The sequence below is a fragment of the Anser brachyrhynchus genome (assembly GCF_964034855.1).
Source record: "Anser brachyrhynchus genome assembly, chromosome: 13".
NCBI lineage: Eukaryota > Metazoa > Chordata > Aves > Anseriformes > Anatidae > Anser > Anser brachyrhynchus.
Window position 1 is genome coordinate 18,442,388 of NC_137708.1, and position 14,608 is coordinate 18,456,995.

Below are 14,608 nucleotides of genomic sequence, written 5' to 3' on the forward strand. Positions count from 1 at the left end.
GTAAGAACTGGTTTTGATCAAGGCCCCATTCTAGCTTCAGGCTGAACACTTCAGGGGTTGCAAAGACAGGCAGATAAATGGTTCTAATTTGGCATATCCTGCTTACAGATGCACCACTCAGTAAATCATCCCGAACCAAAGCAGACACCAGCATAACTGGTATCACAAGAGCAATGCTGAACCCAGACCCTGGTTTCAGTACCTACGCCAGACCAAAACACTGCATGCAGATGTCCACCCCAAGGGGAAAGCTTCGTGTGCCCTCCCCTTGCTTGCATCTCCTGGCATAAGATATTCCTAGGAGGGAAAAAATAATAAAATAAAAGCCTGTGTAAACTAAAAAGCTAGGATGTTCGCTGAAATCAGATTGTAAGAGTATTGTAAAGAGTTGTTTCTGCAAAGATGAGCATTTCCCCGCAGAACGGGTTCCAGGAGCTGTTTGCATCCAATTTCCAAGGCGAAACAAACTGTTGCTAGGCCGGAGCAATTTGCTTAGCCAATCTCTTTGGATGCTGCTTCCGCAGCCTTCATTATGAGAAGCTGGCACCATGAGCTCCCTTCCCTGAAATCTGTAGGGTCAGACATGAAATAGCCCCTCAAGGATCTACACCGCACGTGACAGCAACCGTTAGCCAAACTACCCAGCGGCACAACCGGGCAGCCAACCTGGTCATGGAACTGAACCTGCTCTAAAAAAACCAAGTGGGTTTTGTTGAATGCAATACAGTTCACATCTGAAGTCCTTATGGATTTGTCACAAGGTATAGCTCCTCCACCATATTTCCAAAACAAAACTGAGGCAAATCCCTTGTCCTACAGAAATAGGAAAAACAAACTAGGAGAACAGAGAACTCGCTTCTGAAATAAGAGTTCCCCAAGAGTTGTTCAGCTTGCTCCAGCCACTACAGCAAATCTTGTGGATAAGAGCTGGGACAGAACCTAGATCAACCTATTTCTTCTCCTCCTGACTTGGGGTCAATTTATTTTTCCCAACATAAGCAAACCAAATTAAAAAGCGCCGGGCAGGTAGCTCAACAGATCTCACCCAACAAAGCAAGCCCTTGCAGGAGGCGTGCTTCCAGACCACGGAAGGGCGCTTGTCTCACCACAGGATCAAGAAACCAAAATCTGCTGCAAAGCCGAGCATTCAGATCATCTCTTTGGCATCAAACAACCCGGTTGCATCTTGAACCCTGCCCACATCTTGCCCCAGTGGGCAAACAACCCTGAGCAGCAGGGACTTTTCTGCTAATAGAAACGCATCTCCCAACTCTTACACCCCTCCACCCGGTAATGATTCAGAAAGTTTGAAAAATATTCCTTGTGATTACCAATCCGGTCAAATTAGATTCACATTGTTTCTCCTTTAGCTCAACTATGCCTGCAATCCTGGCTTTAGCTCTGGTTAACCGCAGTTTGGCAGTCAGGTCCAGGATCCTGAGGAAATCCAAACATCACCGACCCAGCCCGGGCACTCGGCTTCCCCCGGCGCGTGGCACCAGCCCACCTTCCAGCTGTGCCCCCAAAGCACCCTGAGGGCAAAAAGCACACCAGGGAGACAGGAGAGAGATGGGAGTGGAAGCAAAAATTTCTGTCAATTTCACAGCATCTTCTCTTTTCTACTCCTAAATGCAAAAATAGGAGTAAGAAGGTGGCCTTCCTTCCTCTCTATTGCCCCCCTCCTTTCTTATTTTCTGCCTTTTCTAAACCTCTCCAACTTTGACAAAGTTATGGAGTGACAAAATTTCATTATTTTATTTTTCTCCTTCATCCTGGTTTGGAAATTTTATAGAAACGTGTTTGTTTTTTTCCTCCCTCCTCCCCAAGACCTGAAGGAGGGCAATGTAAAAGAGCAAACCCCATGCTTTATTCATGCAACTGCATCGGGAGCTTTAAAATGGAGCGGGGATAGAAGGAAGTATTCAGGAAAACCCCAAATAAGAGAAGAAAACCACAAAAGGATTTATTTCTGAAATAAAACCTGAGTTTTAATTCCTCCCCGCCTCTCTATCAAAGCCTAGGAAAGTATTCTCTTCCATTTCTGTATAATTTCCTATCAAAACCCTTTGGTGGGGTTTGATCAAAAATAACTTGAGCTGCTCCTTACAAGCCCAGCCGTTTGGCAGGAGGGCACCGCGAGGGGTGCCTGGTGTGCAGCTCCTCTCCCGACAGCAGATCCAGTTTTTCTCTACCTTGTGAAAACCAGGGGAGTAACTGCAAAACTTCTCTGTAGATGCAAACCCAGTCAGCTTGATCACCCACATCAAGCGAAAATATTGCAAATGCGTTGGTCACCCCCCAAGTCCCTGAATTACAGCCACTAACAGTAAGCTCTGGACTGCTATGCATACTAGGCAACCAAGTCAAGATTTTGCCATTTGGGAAGGCAAAAAGCAGCCTCAGCTTTTAGATCAAAAAGTCTCCATCTCCACAGGAAGAGATTTCCTTACAGCCGTACTCACCTTCCTAACGGGAGACCGCAGGTGCCCCAACAGTTCATCCTTAGCTGGGAAATCCCCTTTCACCAGGGCTCTGAAGGCACGTGCTGCTTGTTTTCAAAGAAACATTTAGCAGGCAGGGGAATTTGCGAGCACAGAATCAGAAAACTGTGTCTAAAAACCTGAACCCTTCAGCAAGAAGCATGCGATCCCCAGGAGGTCAGGTTCAGGGCCTGCCTCTTGATCAGCAGGGAAGCAGCAACAGGACAAACCCACACCTGCTGAAGAGATGGGTTCCTCAGCCTTCCTCGGGATGGGACACACCGTGATTCGCATCATACGAGACACGCTGGCTCCCCACCTGCAGGGCCTGGCCCCTTTGTCCAAGGGGATCTGAGCACAGGCCCCACAGGGGAAACCTCCCTCCAGCACACAAAGAAGGAACAAAATCAAGACCTTTTTCCCTTGAAGCATCCAACAGGGACAAATGGGAACAGCAAACAAAAAGCAAGCTTCCAATGAGCATTTGTTTGTAACGTAGCAGGCCCAAAGCAATCCTCATCGCTCCCTGTTCATGCACCTCATCTCATCCCGTCCCTCCGCTCCCACAGGGGAGTGATGGGTGAAGACCCCTCTGCTTTCCCTGCCCCTTCTGTGGGCAATCGCCTTCAGGAAGGCAGCAGAGGGGCAAGCAGAAAGGAACATGTTTTAATTTGCCCCAGCACCAGCTGCCAGCCTCTCCAGGAGCCTCGCACCCCACCCTGGGTGACCCAAAGCACCAGGTGCCCCAGCCAGAGCCCCTTTGGCTCCGTCCCCAAGGAGTCTTGGGCTGAAGGTCCGATCCAAGTGATTTTGCCACAGGCAGATTCAGATCCTGGCCCAAAATACTGTGTTGGCACGGCTGGCATCGAGGCGCTGGAAGGGCATGGGCTGCCTCGGCCCAGAGGGGTCGGGTCTGGGAGCTTCCCATCCCAGCTCTAACCAGAGCAGGTCTGCAGGAGGAAAACAAGGCCCTGGACAAAGGGAAATGGAAATCAAATGGGAAGAAAACATAGGAAGATGAGAAGGGAGCCACAACACACAACTGACATTTTAGTGTCTCTGCTCCAGTTTGCCATCTTCAAAAGTCCAAAATATGGCAAAGCATTTACAGGACCACTCCAGAACTACCAAGAGCAGTAGGAATCAGCTCCCTGGGTTTGCTGGGACCAGGCCCCCAAGGCAGAGCCTGTATGGCCCTAAGGCCACAGGCACATTTTTTGTCAGATCTTGGAGCAGCTGAGTCTCCTGAACAGCACAGATTGCCCCTCTGGAGGGTGGCAGCAGACCTGGCCACCAGGAGCCACGTCACAAGGTTCTCCCAGGAACGGCAGATCCCAGGTGGGTGCCCAGGAGCACAGACCACTCTTCTGGTAATAAAAAAGTACATTTCTGACAGAGACATCCCTGGCATTTCCCTGAAGTCCCTGCATGGCTCAGAGCAGTTACCTTTCACAGTAATGTCTATTTAATTTGTTCAAGAACACTTTGTGGTGCTGTTAAAGTATCTGTTCAGGAAACATGTTATTACACAGCTTGGAAACTTAGTTAAACAACTCATAGGATTTCTTCTGATGAGCTAATGCTGCACGGAGGAAGACTTCAGTACAACTTCTAAGCAGCTCTGGGGTAGACGGACAACCCCTTCCTGCCCCCTTACTCTACCTGCTTGGGTTTTTTTGGTCACACAGAAGGATTCAGCAGAAGGGGAGATCCTTGAGAGAGAGTAGATGCTACAGCCTAAAGCCTCGCAAAGGACTGCCCTCCTCGCTGTCTTTGCTCCAGAGCTGCCAAAGCTGCTGGCGCTGGTAAGATTTCACCACTTCTTCAAATCCCATTGTGTGGTTTGCCTCCGAGACTCCTCTTGACAATTCCAGTCCAGTCCATTTGCTGCACTTTCCTGAGGCACTGAATGCCAATTGCCATTTTCCCCTAATTTACATTTTTCCTAACACCATTCATACACACAAAGGGGTAATCTGAGTCATGGTTGAATCCACTCCCAATTATATTGCTGAAATGAGCAAAAAAAAAGGGGGGGGGATCAATGCTTTGCTTCCATGCAACAAATGACCTCGCGCATCAGTTTGCTAATTTATCATTGTTCATTTGAAAAATAAGCTTTATTGAAATACCTTCGGTTTCCCTGGAAATGCAGGGTTTGCCTTGCCTCTCTTCTCCTATGCAATAAGACAGGAAAGACAGCAAATCTACCCAAAGTGATCTGACAGCTGAGTGCTGCTAATAATACTTCAGTACGAGCACGTTCCTGATCCTATCACCAAAAGAAGCAACTGATAAAGGACACCAAGAGGCAATATCCCCTGCGGAGATTGGAAGTATCAGGTAAATTCCTTCATTGTGTCCTCAAGTGCCTTGGTTATCAGCAAGGCTAGAGCAGCGTTACCTTGTCAGGGAAGGACTCAGACCAGTAGGGCCAAAAGAGCAGGGAATCAGAGCTCTGCTTGGTAATTCAGCAGAAGCCTGCTTAGTTACATGGCATTAGTCACACAGAGGTCACCCTCTCGCTCCTGGAGCTGGAGGAGGGCACATCTTTCGGATCTCCCACTGGGAGCCTCCTCTTTCCCTCGCAGCACAGACATGACCACCAAGCTGTATTTTATAGCCACGTACCTGATGAGAGGTGGGCCACGGGAAAGTTTACAAGTCCTAAAGGCCACATCTTCATTCTGCAACCACGCCAGAATCCTCCCTCAGCTTTAAACGCCACTGTGGTTCCGCTTACAACACGCGGCATTGGTTCGGCACGCACCCTGTCTGCAGAGATCCGGAGCAGCCTGTGTCCATCCTCTGGTCCAGCGCAGAGACCAGCCTCAGTCTCGTGGCATCCCTCCCATGCAGCGAGCGGCCCTCCAGCTGCCCTCCTCCTCTCCCCCTGCGGGAGGCTGGCGGAGGCAGGAGATCTTCCCTGATCTTTCCTTAACAAGCCCCCTGTCACAAAGCCGCACTCCAAGGGCTGGGGGGAGCGCTGTAATTAAAGGAGCAAATACGCCCTGGTTTTGAATATGCAAGGGACTTGGTGACACAGCCGGGATTGCAAACCAGCTGGTTTATTGTGGGGCAGACAGCTGCTGGATTTGTCAGGCTTCGCTGCCTGCTCAGCCCAGCACCCTGCTACAAATAGACCGAGAGAGAGACTTCCACCACATATGAGACTCCAACTTCCCCTCCATCAAGCAGGCACATAAGCCATCCATTAAATGGGGTCAGTGTTAATTAACCCACTTTAAACCCCTTTATACAGTAAAAAGACTACTTTTCCCTTTCCGTGGACACACAGCTTCATCTACCAGCGTACCATTACGCTGTACAAAACCGAGCTCTGATCTGCAGGGAGAGGATTGGGTGCATCTCCACACTCAGAACATCCCCAGCAGAGAAAGGCCTCCTCTAACAGGACCCGTGGGTGGAAATATCAGCTTGTGTCACTGAACAGCAAAACTAGAATTGTGGAAAGAAAGGAGCTCATTGAGAGTACTCTGTTAGGAAGACGCACTGTTCACAGAGGGACTTCTGGTTTGGGTGTATATTTACTGAAAAACAAGCAGATGGAATATATCTCATGCACCCCTGTTAATGGCTCTTTCTCTGCTGCTATTCACACCCAACTTCCTACCATCTTCACTCAAAAGCCAGATCATCTTCTCTCCCCATCAAAAGATCTGCAAAGCCCAGAGAATCTGCTGGAAAACACACTTATTTTATAGGCTCTTTTAAATACAAAAGGTATCTCGAAGTAAAGACTGAACGTGTGATTTATCAATTTGTTGCCAATAACTCAAACGCAGGTTCAAACGCTTCATGCCAGACCTACCTGTAACAACAAAAAAACAACCAACCAAATATATAAAGCCCCAACATTTTACATCAGGCAATTTCTGCCATTTTATTTGTGTTATAAAATTGTAGGTTATTTTAAAACCACAAAACATTTAAAGCTTTGACTACTCCTAGTATTTCTGGTGATTTGCTAGCTTTGAACCTAAACTTTCAAAAACGAACCTGCCTTCGCTGCAAAAGGACCAAGAAGTGCATTTACTAGGAAACTTACCCTTAGTTTGAAGCCTAGCAGAGGTGCAGCACTGCAGTTCTGACCTTGAGATAACTAAATCTGCTGGGATACAGCCAGGTTCAATTACCTTAGGGTAAAAGCTGGAATATCACTAATCCCCACACTTGAAAAATCAGGAGTCAGGCCTCAAAATACATACATACAAAGACCAATCTCAGGACTGGGGACAGGGAAAGGTTCCTCCTCTAACACACAGCTGGCTCAGATTTCCACTTATTCTTCCATGAACAGGGAACACCAGAAATTATTTCCTTAAGGGATGCTGAGAGTCTGCCCTGAATTCAAGAGCCAAGGCTATAAGGAAAACCTCAGAACACCCAAGTGTCTAATAAAATAACACTGTAAGAGAGGCTTTGTCTCCATGAGGACTTTCCACTGACATCCTCACCCTCCCTCCCCCTTTTTTCAAATGAAGCGAAAATCCCCAGATCACTCAGTTTAAGATATTCCTTAGAGAAAGAGCTTTTCTGGTTTACCTTTGCTATTATGTGTTTTTCCCTCTACTTCCCCCTCCCTTTAACCTAATTTGTTCTTCAGATGTAAATCTCAGCTATGTGGATTTCCTAACTAGTTCATAATACTTCTTACATCAGTATTTTACATTATAAAAGACCAACAAGACTGTATGAAGAAGCCTCTGCTGTTATTTTTTGTTACTGCCTCAGAGAAGACAACACTGCTAATGTAGTCCACATTTACCAGGACGTGCTGCAGGTATAGCAAAGCTCTGTGTGCGCTATGGTATCTGCATTTCTTTTTTTTCACCCCCCCAACTATGTATGTCTGGCTACTGGACCCCAGGCATGATTTTAATGGGTGATTTTTATAGGTGTGACAGCTGGAGTAAAGCACTTAGCACTTGTGAAAAATCAGGTCTCATCTCCAAAGTCAACCTGGGCATTCAAAAACCATTAGTCAGATCCTAAAAAATAATGAGATTGGCTTAGAAAACAAGATCTTTTTAGAAATTATATGCTTTATTCACCTTATAGTGTTTCTGCCTCTTGTGGCTATGTGCTGCTGTGGCTATGCTCAAGTCTTCCCTTTTTCCCTTCCCAGTAAGGAGAACTAGAAATGTCCTCCAAACGAAAACAGTGAATCCTCCCCTGAAGCACCTGACTCCTGAAACCGGGATTTCAGGAAAAAAAAACCACAGTTTCATTAGATTTGTGCTAATAGAAGCGAGTAAGGGTGCATATCCCCACCAGAAGCAGGTTTTGTTGTGTAGGTCCCTTCCAGGTGACAGAGGTATGGATGTGTTCCCTCCTCATGGATGCTGCTGGACAGATTTCATGCTAGCTGGTCTCTCCCAGTAGTCAGAATGGGGATATATACATTCAAAAAAATCAGATTTTTGCTTGGACTTTCAGATTTATACTGAATATAATTCAGAGGAAAACTCTTACAGTGTTGGAATCGTTGCACCCATTTCACACAGCCTCAGATGCTGCAGGAGACTTCCTTCCCGCTGGCTGTATGAAAGATATCAAGGCCCTACTAACCCCATTGACGTCTCCCCACATTCGCATAGGGTAAGCAAGTAACCTGAAGTCCGGCTTTTTGGGAGGCCTTCACCCAAGCATTTCAAAGCTCTGGGGGAGGCTCAAGACAAGACTGAGCTTTGTATCTTACTCCTTTTGAGGGTGGGAGATGGGGGGAGCAAAATACTCCAGGTACCTCTCCCATTAGAGCAGCATGTCTAAACCAGCCTCATCCCCCAGCACCCCCCCCACAGCACAGCAAACTGTCAGCAATCTTTCCAAGCCCTAAGCTGGCAGAAGCCTACCAGACACCAGGCAGGCTTCTAAGCAGCATGCGATAGATGACCTCCCAAGAAGGTCACACTGCCACCTCCTCCCTTACCAACTCAACAGCAACACCTCCCTTTAAAGGGAAAGCCACATCCTTGCACTTCGCCGGCAGCCCCTCAGCATCTGTGAGGCACTACTCAGCAGTAGCCTGACCAAACGCAGAGATCTGGCGCTGCGAAATCACCCTGGAACACAAGAAACGTCAGACGCTCAAGTTAGCTCCTGAAAGCTTTCAGGAGCTGTCACAGGTTTTTCCCAGTTCTTCCAAACTCTACGTCCACCTCCTCTGCCAAGCAGTTTTCTTCGAGGCAGAGCACCATTGCCATAAGGGCACGGTGGGCCGCAGGTCAGGGAGCAGAACTTCGCAGCTCTTGATTCCCATCTTCCACTGCTTCCAGAAGCAGTTTTGGCTGGAGACAGTGTAACTAAGGACTAATGTTCCTACAGAAGTTACCAGGAGCTAACCTTCCTACCATTTCCACCTGTGACACCATCAGGACGTTGAGCTGTCAGGTCAATCAGATGGACTTATACTGACGTGCACAGTGGGATGTATGGACACCGAGAAAGAAAAATGAACGCAGGAGCAAAGACTTTCACAGTCTGTCCTGCTTAAGGTAATTTGAGAGGCTTATCTTTATACAACACGGTTTTGGAAGTGATATGGATACTTACTGCCTTTTTCTCCCTGCAAACTCTCCATGCTGCTCTAGTAAGAGGCCATGGTAAAACAAACTACACATGCATAGCTTTTCAAAGAAGGCACCAATGCCCTAAAGTAAATAAGCTTTTAAACCCCTGTGCATTGAAGCACTTGCTGGGCCTTAGGCACAGGGAAAACAAGACAAACTACAGCTGTGAAATATGAAATAAGACAGGAATGAAAAAACATTCCTTTCTCCTGAGGAAGCATATGCAGAGCTGCAAGCATTTTGATCTACTCGTTTAAATTAGGCCTCACAAATCAGCTGCCACACTCACAAAGCTGAAAAACGGCTCTTGCTGAGTGCATGCAGCAGGGGCCTGTAGGTGGAAGGTGTTCCAGCAACACCTGGCAGTGAACAGACCCAGCGGGAGGAGAGAGCAGTCCTGCCCTGCCCACCTCTTCTGCTGTCATGGCTGTGCTCAGCTTCCTTCCCCCGCCCCAACCCTGTCTTCTGCTAGAGCTTTTTCTGCTTCGAGATGTAGCACAACTGTGCAAGGAAGGATGCAAAGCGCACCACGAGATGTTTTGTAAGGTTTCATCTTTAAATCTGCAAGTACAAAGTCAGCATTCACAGGAGTTCAGGGAAGAGAGCATCTGGTGACTAGGAGCATGCACTGCAGCTTGTCTCCCAGCCAGCAGCCACCCCAGCATCCCACTCCCATTAAGACCAGTTCTGCTCAGCCTTCTCCTGGTTGCACATGACAGAGGGTGAGGTTCCCCCTTGCTCTCAACATGCCTTGCTCCTGGAGCCTACCCACCACACCTCACTGTAGGGAAAGCCTAATTCCTGCTGCCTGGTCCCTGGCTAACAATGAGCTTGAATCCCCAGCTGGGCTGTTGCACTGAGCAGCAGCAAATGTCACCCCGTGTAGGGGGAAGGACAGAAGGGCTGTTTTCCAAAGCACTGGTGTAACACCAGGATCTCGGCATCTTCAAATACCTGCCCAGGGTCCGAGTACCTGGCTCAGTTTAGATCACGTCAGAGACATGAAGATAATCAAGACGAAAGCAGAGCCCCTGACAGCATCCAGCATCTCTGGGAGGCCATCCTTGTCCTCTGGCCTTCTCAACTGTCCTTCCCATAACACTAATATCCAGTAGCTGCTGACAAGGGAACGAATGAAATAAGCTGTGGCAGTAAGTGAAGCCACCTCAGCTTGAAGGAAACAGCATCAGGCACTGCAAAAGCAAACAACTGCACGACACCTAACTGAAGCTGTCACTCTAAAGACTTAGCACAGAAGAACCAAGACTTATCCATGGTAGTCCTGCCATCTCTGAATATCTTCAGAATTTCTTTTTAGCTTCTTCGGACACAAACTTCCACTTACTGGTGTTTGCGTACATGCGTAAGCGTGGCTTGCTCCAAGAGGGAGACTGCCAGGCTGTGATAAAAGGCTTGCCAGGTTGTCTGGCACCCCTGCCATCGCTCCGAGAGCTTCCGTGTCCTTCACAGAAACACTATTTCATAACTTTCCATAGCACCTCAACAGATATCCCTATGCCTCACGTAAGCACCAGCATGCTAACAGCACTATTTTTCCTATCCAGTCTACAAGGAAAAAATATAAGGAACGAGAGTGATGTGTGCAGCCACCAGCTCTGAATTTGTCAATACCTGGTTCTGGCCACTTGGGACTTGCCTCGCTCGTCAGGTCCCAGTTGTTGCTGTCAGTGGTCTTCCGAAGGAGCAGCACATCTTATTTCAAGGGAAGGAAACATATTGCACTGGGTTGACTGAACACTTTTGAAATACCTGGCAAGAGAAGACGTTAGGAATACCAGGACTTAGCTTGAATGTTTTCCTGCTTCACACCATGAGCACTATTATCACCTACGTGTACAGGCAGCAGCAAGGTGCAGGCAGAGCAGATTTTTTGGTCAAGCCCTGCAAAAGACATGCATGCCAGGTGAGAACAGGCATTTCCCTAAGCTCTCTCTGCCGTACACTGATAGAAGCACCCCTGCAGATACTCTTCAGTCCCAGCTGTGTGAGCTAGAGGTAGTGCCTCCAAGGCTCAATGATCCTTAGGGGTCCCCTTCCAGCCCAGGCTATTCTCCAGTTCTGTCAATCCAAGATCTGGTAAGACAACAACAATTTTACTTCAGGACACTTTGAGGTTTCAGTGCCTTCTACAGGGAGACAAAAACCTATTTCAGCCTTTTAACACAGCGGAACCATTCTGAAGCATCATCCACATTTAAACATTTTTCCAATCAGTACGTGCAAACCTGGCCATTCTCGTACCGAGCTGAGATGTGACGGGTTCACGTATTAGTCCCTGATGTGAGGTGAAGCAGCCCTGACAGATGAGTGACCTTCAACCTGTAATAACTGGTTCAGTGCCTGCATTTTCTCTGCAGATGCCTCTGTACGACCACATTCACAAGCAGGTGCACCCACACACTGAACAACTCCAGCCCCGCTGCTGGCAGCAGCGCAGACGAGCGGCAATCCCTACAAGCAGGCTGACAACACAGCCCCAGCCGGGAAGTGCCCTGCTTTACAAGAAGCTGAGCCTTCTCGGTCACTGAGAAACTGAAGAGTAATGTAAGCTTGTACCGAGATTTGAATACAGAAGACAAGTTCAACTCCTCAGTTTAGAAGAGCCAAAGAAAATCTTGTCTCCTTCCCTCTCCTTAGTTTGTCTTCCCCCGACTTATACTAGCACTCCACTGACAGGGCTGCTTGAACGAGGACTCTTTTCCACATGTAAGTAACCCCAACAAGTAAGGAAGAGGGATCAAAGGGCGAATATTACCTACAGTCATCTCTAAAACAATCTTTCATATCCTGCTGTTCAGCTTAGACCTCCAGATACAAGTATTTTCTCCTCTATGCATGTCTCAGGGACTTCCTTCTGATTTGTACAGTAAGGAGACCAAAGCACAACCAGCTATTTTTTAGATATATTTTTTAAGTATAGATTCATCCAAAACTTTAATGAGTGCATACATATTTTTCTCTTTGCTAAAGTGTACATGTAATGTTAGCTCCAACTCTGCTGGATGTTACCTGACGTTGGCACAGCCTGCCTGAACACTGGGCCCAGAGAGGAGAAGCCTCTCTCCTCTTTGCCTTCACTGAAGGAGAAGAGGGCCAGCTCCGTACCTCCAACGCTCCAAGAATAAGCAGAGGGCAGTACTGAATGTCTGCACTAGCTCTGCTGTACTCTGAAGTATTTGAGACAGGGATGGGAATGGCACAGCATTGTGCAACAAGCCCCTTCCACAGTGTAATTACCTTTCATTTTCCCTGGCCCTGGAGTCCTCAGCTCCTTCACTCGGCACTGAAAGAAAAAACTGAAAGCTCTGGAGGCAAGGGAGGGGATAAAGACAGGTATTGGAAGTTGTTCTCCCTGTTGGCTGTACGTTGCTTATTTAGGCAGGAACAGGAGATGGTTGGTTTGTTGGTCATTTTTTCCCTCAGAGATCACCATAAATAAATTCCGCACACAGATCACATCGAAATGTAGAGGTCAGGAGCCTCAGGCTCACAAACCCCAAATCACGCTCCCACCGGGTCACCCAACAGCCTCCGGCAATCCGCTTCTTTCCCATTCTGCCACAAAACACTCTTTCAGCTGGACCCCACAAAAAGCTTGTCAACAACACCTGCCACGCTGCTGTGCCACTGCCCTGCTGTCTCCTCACACTCCTGTAGCACCTTCCCTCCCCTCTCACTCCCCCCGTGATCGGTCTGGGGCTGGGCTGAGCACAGCCCTGGTGCCTTCAAGCCCGGGGACCGCAGCACGGGGCCAACCTCACCTCACTTTACCACCTGTGAACTGGGAGCCAGGAGGAGACTTTCAGCTGGAGGCTGGCCATCAGCTCAGGACCTGTCCCACACCACTGACAAGGGTGAAGCAGGCTCACACAGCTTCCCGTGCTCTGCCTCTTCCGTGGCCGCATGCCCAAGGCAGCAGGTCAGGTGGATCTAGCTCGCTGGCTGCCCATCAAACCATCCTGGCTGCTCTCTCACAGGTACTTATAATGAGCAATCTACGTACTCAGGTGCTTGAACAGAAGGAATTGCTCTCTAATTAGAGCCACAGACACCAGGAGAACTATACAGCTAATAAGCACAAACAGAATCATCATTAGAAGAGACTTTATTAAGATGCAACTGAGACTGCAGACATTTGTGCTGCCAATAAGCTTAGGTAAAACTGATGCTTTGTATCCTTTAAACCTCAACTGGTTTAATTAGACTAGTTGAGGATATTTGATACCCCATCCCCTTGGCTTTTCTAAAAATGATCACGTCGTATGTCCTATTTATTAATTGTGATTTATATCAGGATATTCCTCTATTTCTCTAGGGGGTATTTACGGAAGTTAAAATGCAGAGCCAGCCAATAAATCCATCCCGCGTGTAACAAAATGACCTTCCTAGGAAGCAAAACCCATCTCCCTGAAAAGCCAGAGAGGCCTTTGTTGGGTTTGCTGAAGCTAACTGCAGCTTGAAAGATGGCATCTTTGTCTAAGAGGTTGGAAAAATTGGTAGCTATCACGTTTGAGTGTATTATTAAAAGTGACAATTATCTCTGTATGCTTACAATTGCAACTTCTGATTTCATAGACTCTAACAAATGCACCGCGGCTGTTCTGGATGGCCTAGCATTAATAAAGCAAAGCAATTTTGAATGCCCAAGGCCGGGACTTCAGGGACAGCAGATGGTGCCCAGGATACCCATTCTCACATTAGCATGAGAATAGCATGGAGTGGGTCACAGATTGCCTTTAAGCAAGCTTTCGGTTGTCCACACAATCTCTGCTTCTTACCAAATGAGACAACAGCCTTGTTTTGGTTTTTAATGTAGGTAATCAGTGCCTCGTTATATAAAATGCATTTCACAAGCAAGTCACGCAATAAAGAAATGCACCTTCTTTGTAACAAGTCGCGCTCTGTAAGCACCTGATTCAAACTTCGGACGCTACAAAAGGAAGCGAGCAGTACTTGATCCAATGCACGAAAACGCTTCTGGACAAATGACTTAGAGTTCATGAAATTAGATTATTTTTTTTTCCTTAAATTGCCTCTAATTTTATGTGCAATCAACTGCAGCTGTAATTGCTTGCAAGCACAAATGGCAGCATTTGGAGATCCAAGGTGACTAAAATTGAGGATGAGAACACACTCCAAATACAAATTTGGAAGCTGTGCCTTAGATTCTTTAAAAAACACGTGAATTCCGTGTGCTTACCTGGGTTAAAAAAAAAACACACACACAAAAAAAAAAAGAAAACCTGAGACTCTCCTGATCACACGAGAGGCTTCACCCCAGTCCTAATTTGTGCTTCAGAGTTAAGTAAAAAGCAGAAAAGGCCTGGACTCTCCAGACAGAAGTTCAAACCGATACTTAGGATATCATACGCACCCTCTCGTGAGATATTTTGCCTTTCTAGTAAACATAGTTAGGTTCCACTTTGAACAACATGCACCACAGAATGTGTGCTTAGTATCTCACTATTAATAATGAAGAAAGCGTTGTGTGTTTAGATGTCTTCTTGGCTGAGT

General features: G+C 47.3%; 1 protein-coding gene across 2 annotated transcripts in view; it reads right to left on the reverse strand.

Annotated features, from left to right (window-relative positions):
* The window catches only part of PAK3 (p21 (RAC1) activated kinase 3), a 180,343-nt gene that overhangs the window by 101,825 nt on the left and 63,910 nt on the right, over positions 1–14,608 (reverse strand). The gene's annotated exons all lie outside the window — the stretch shown is intronic.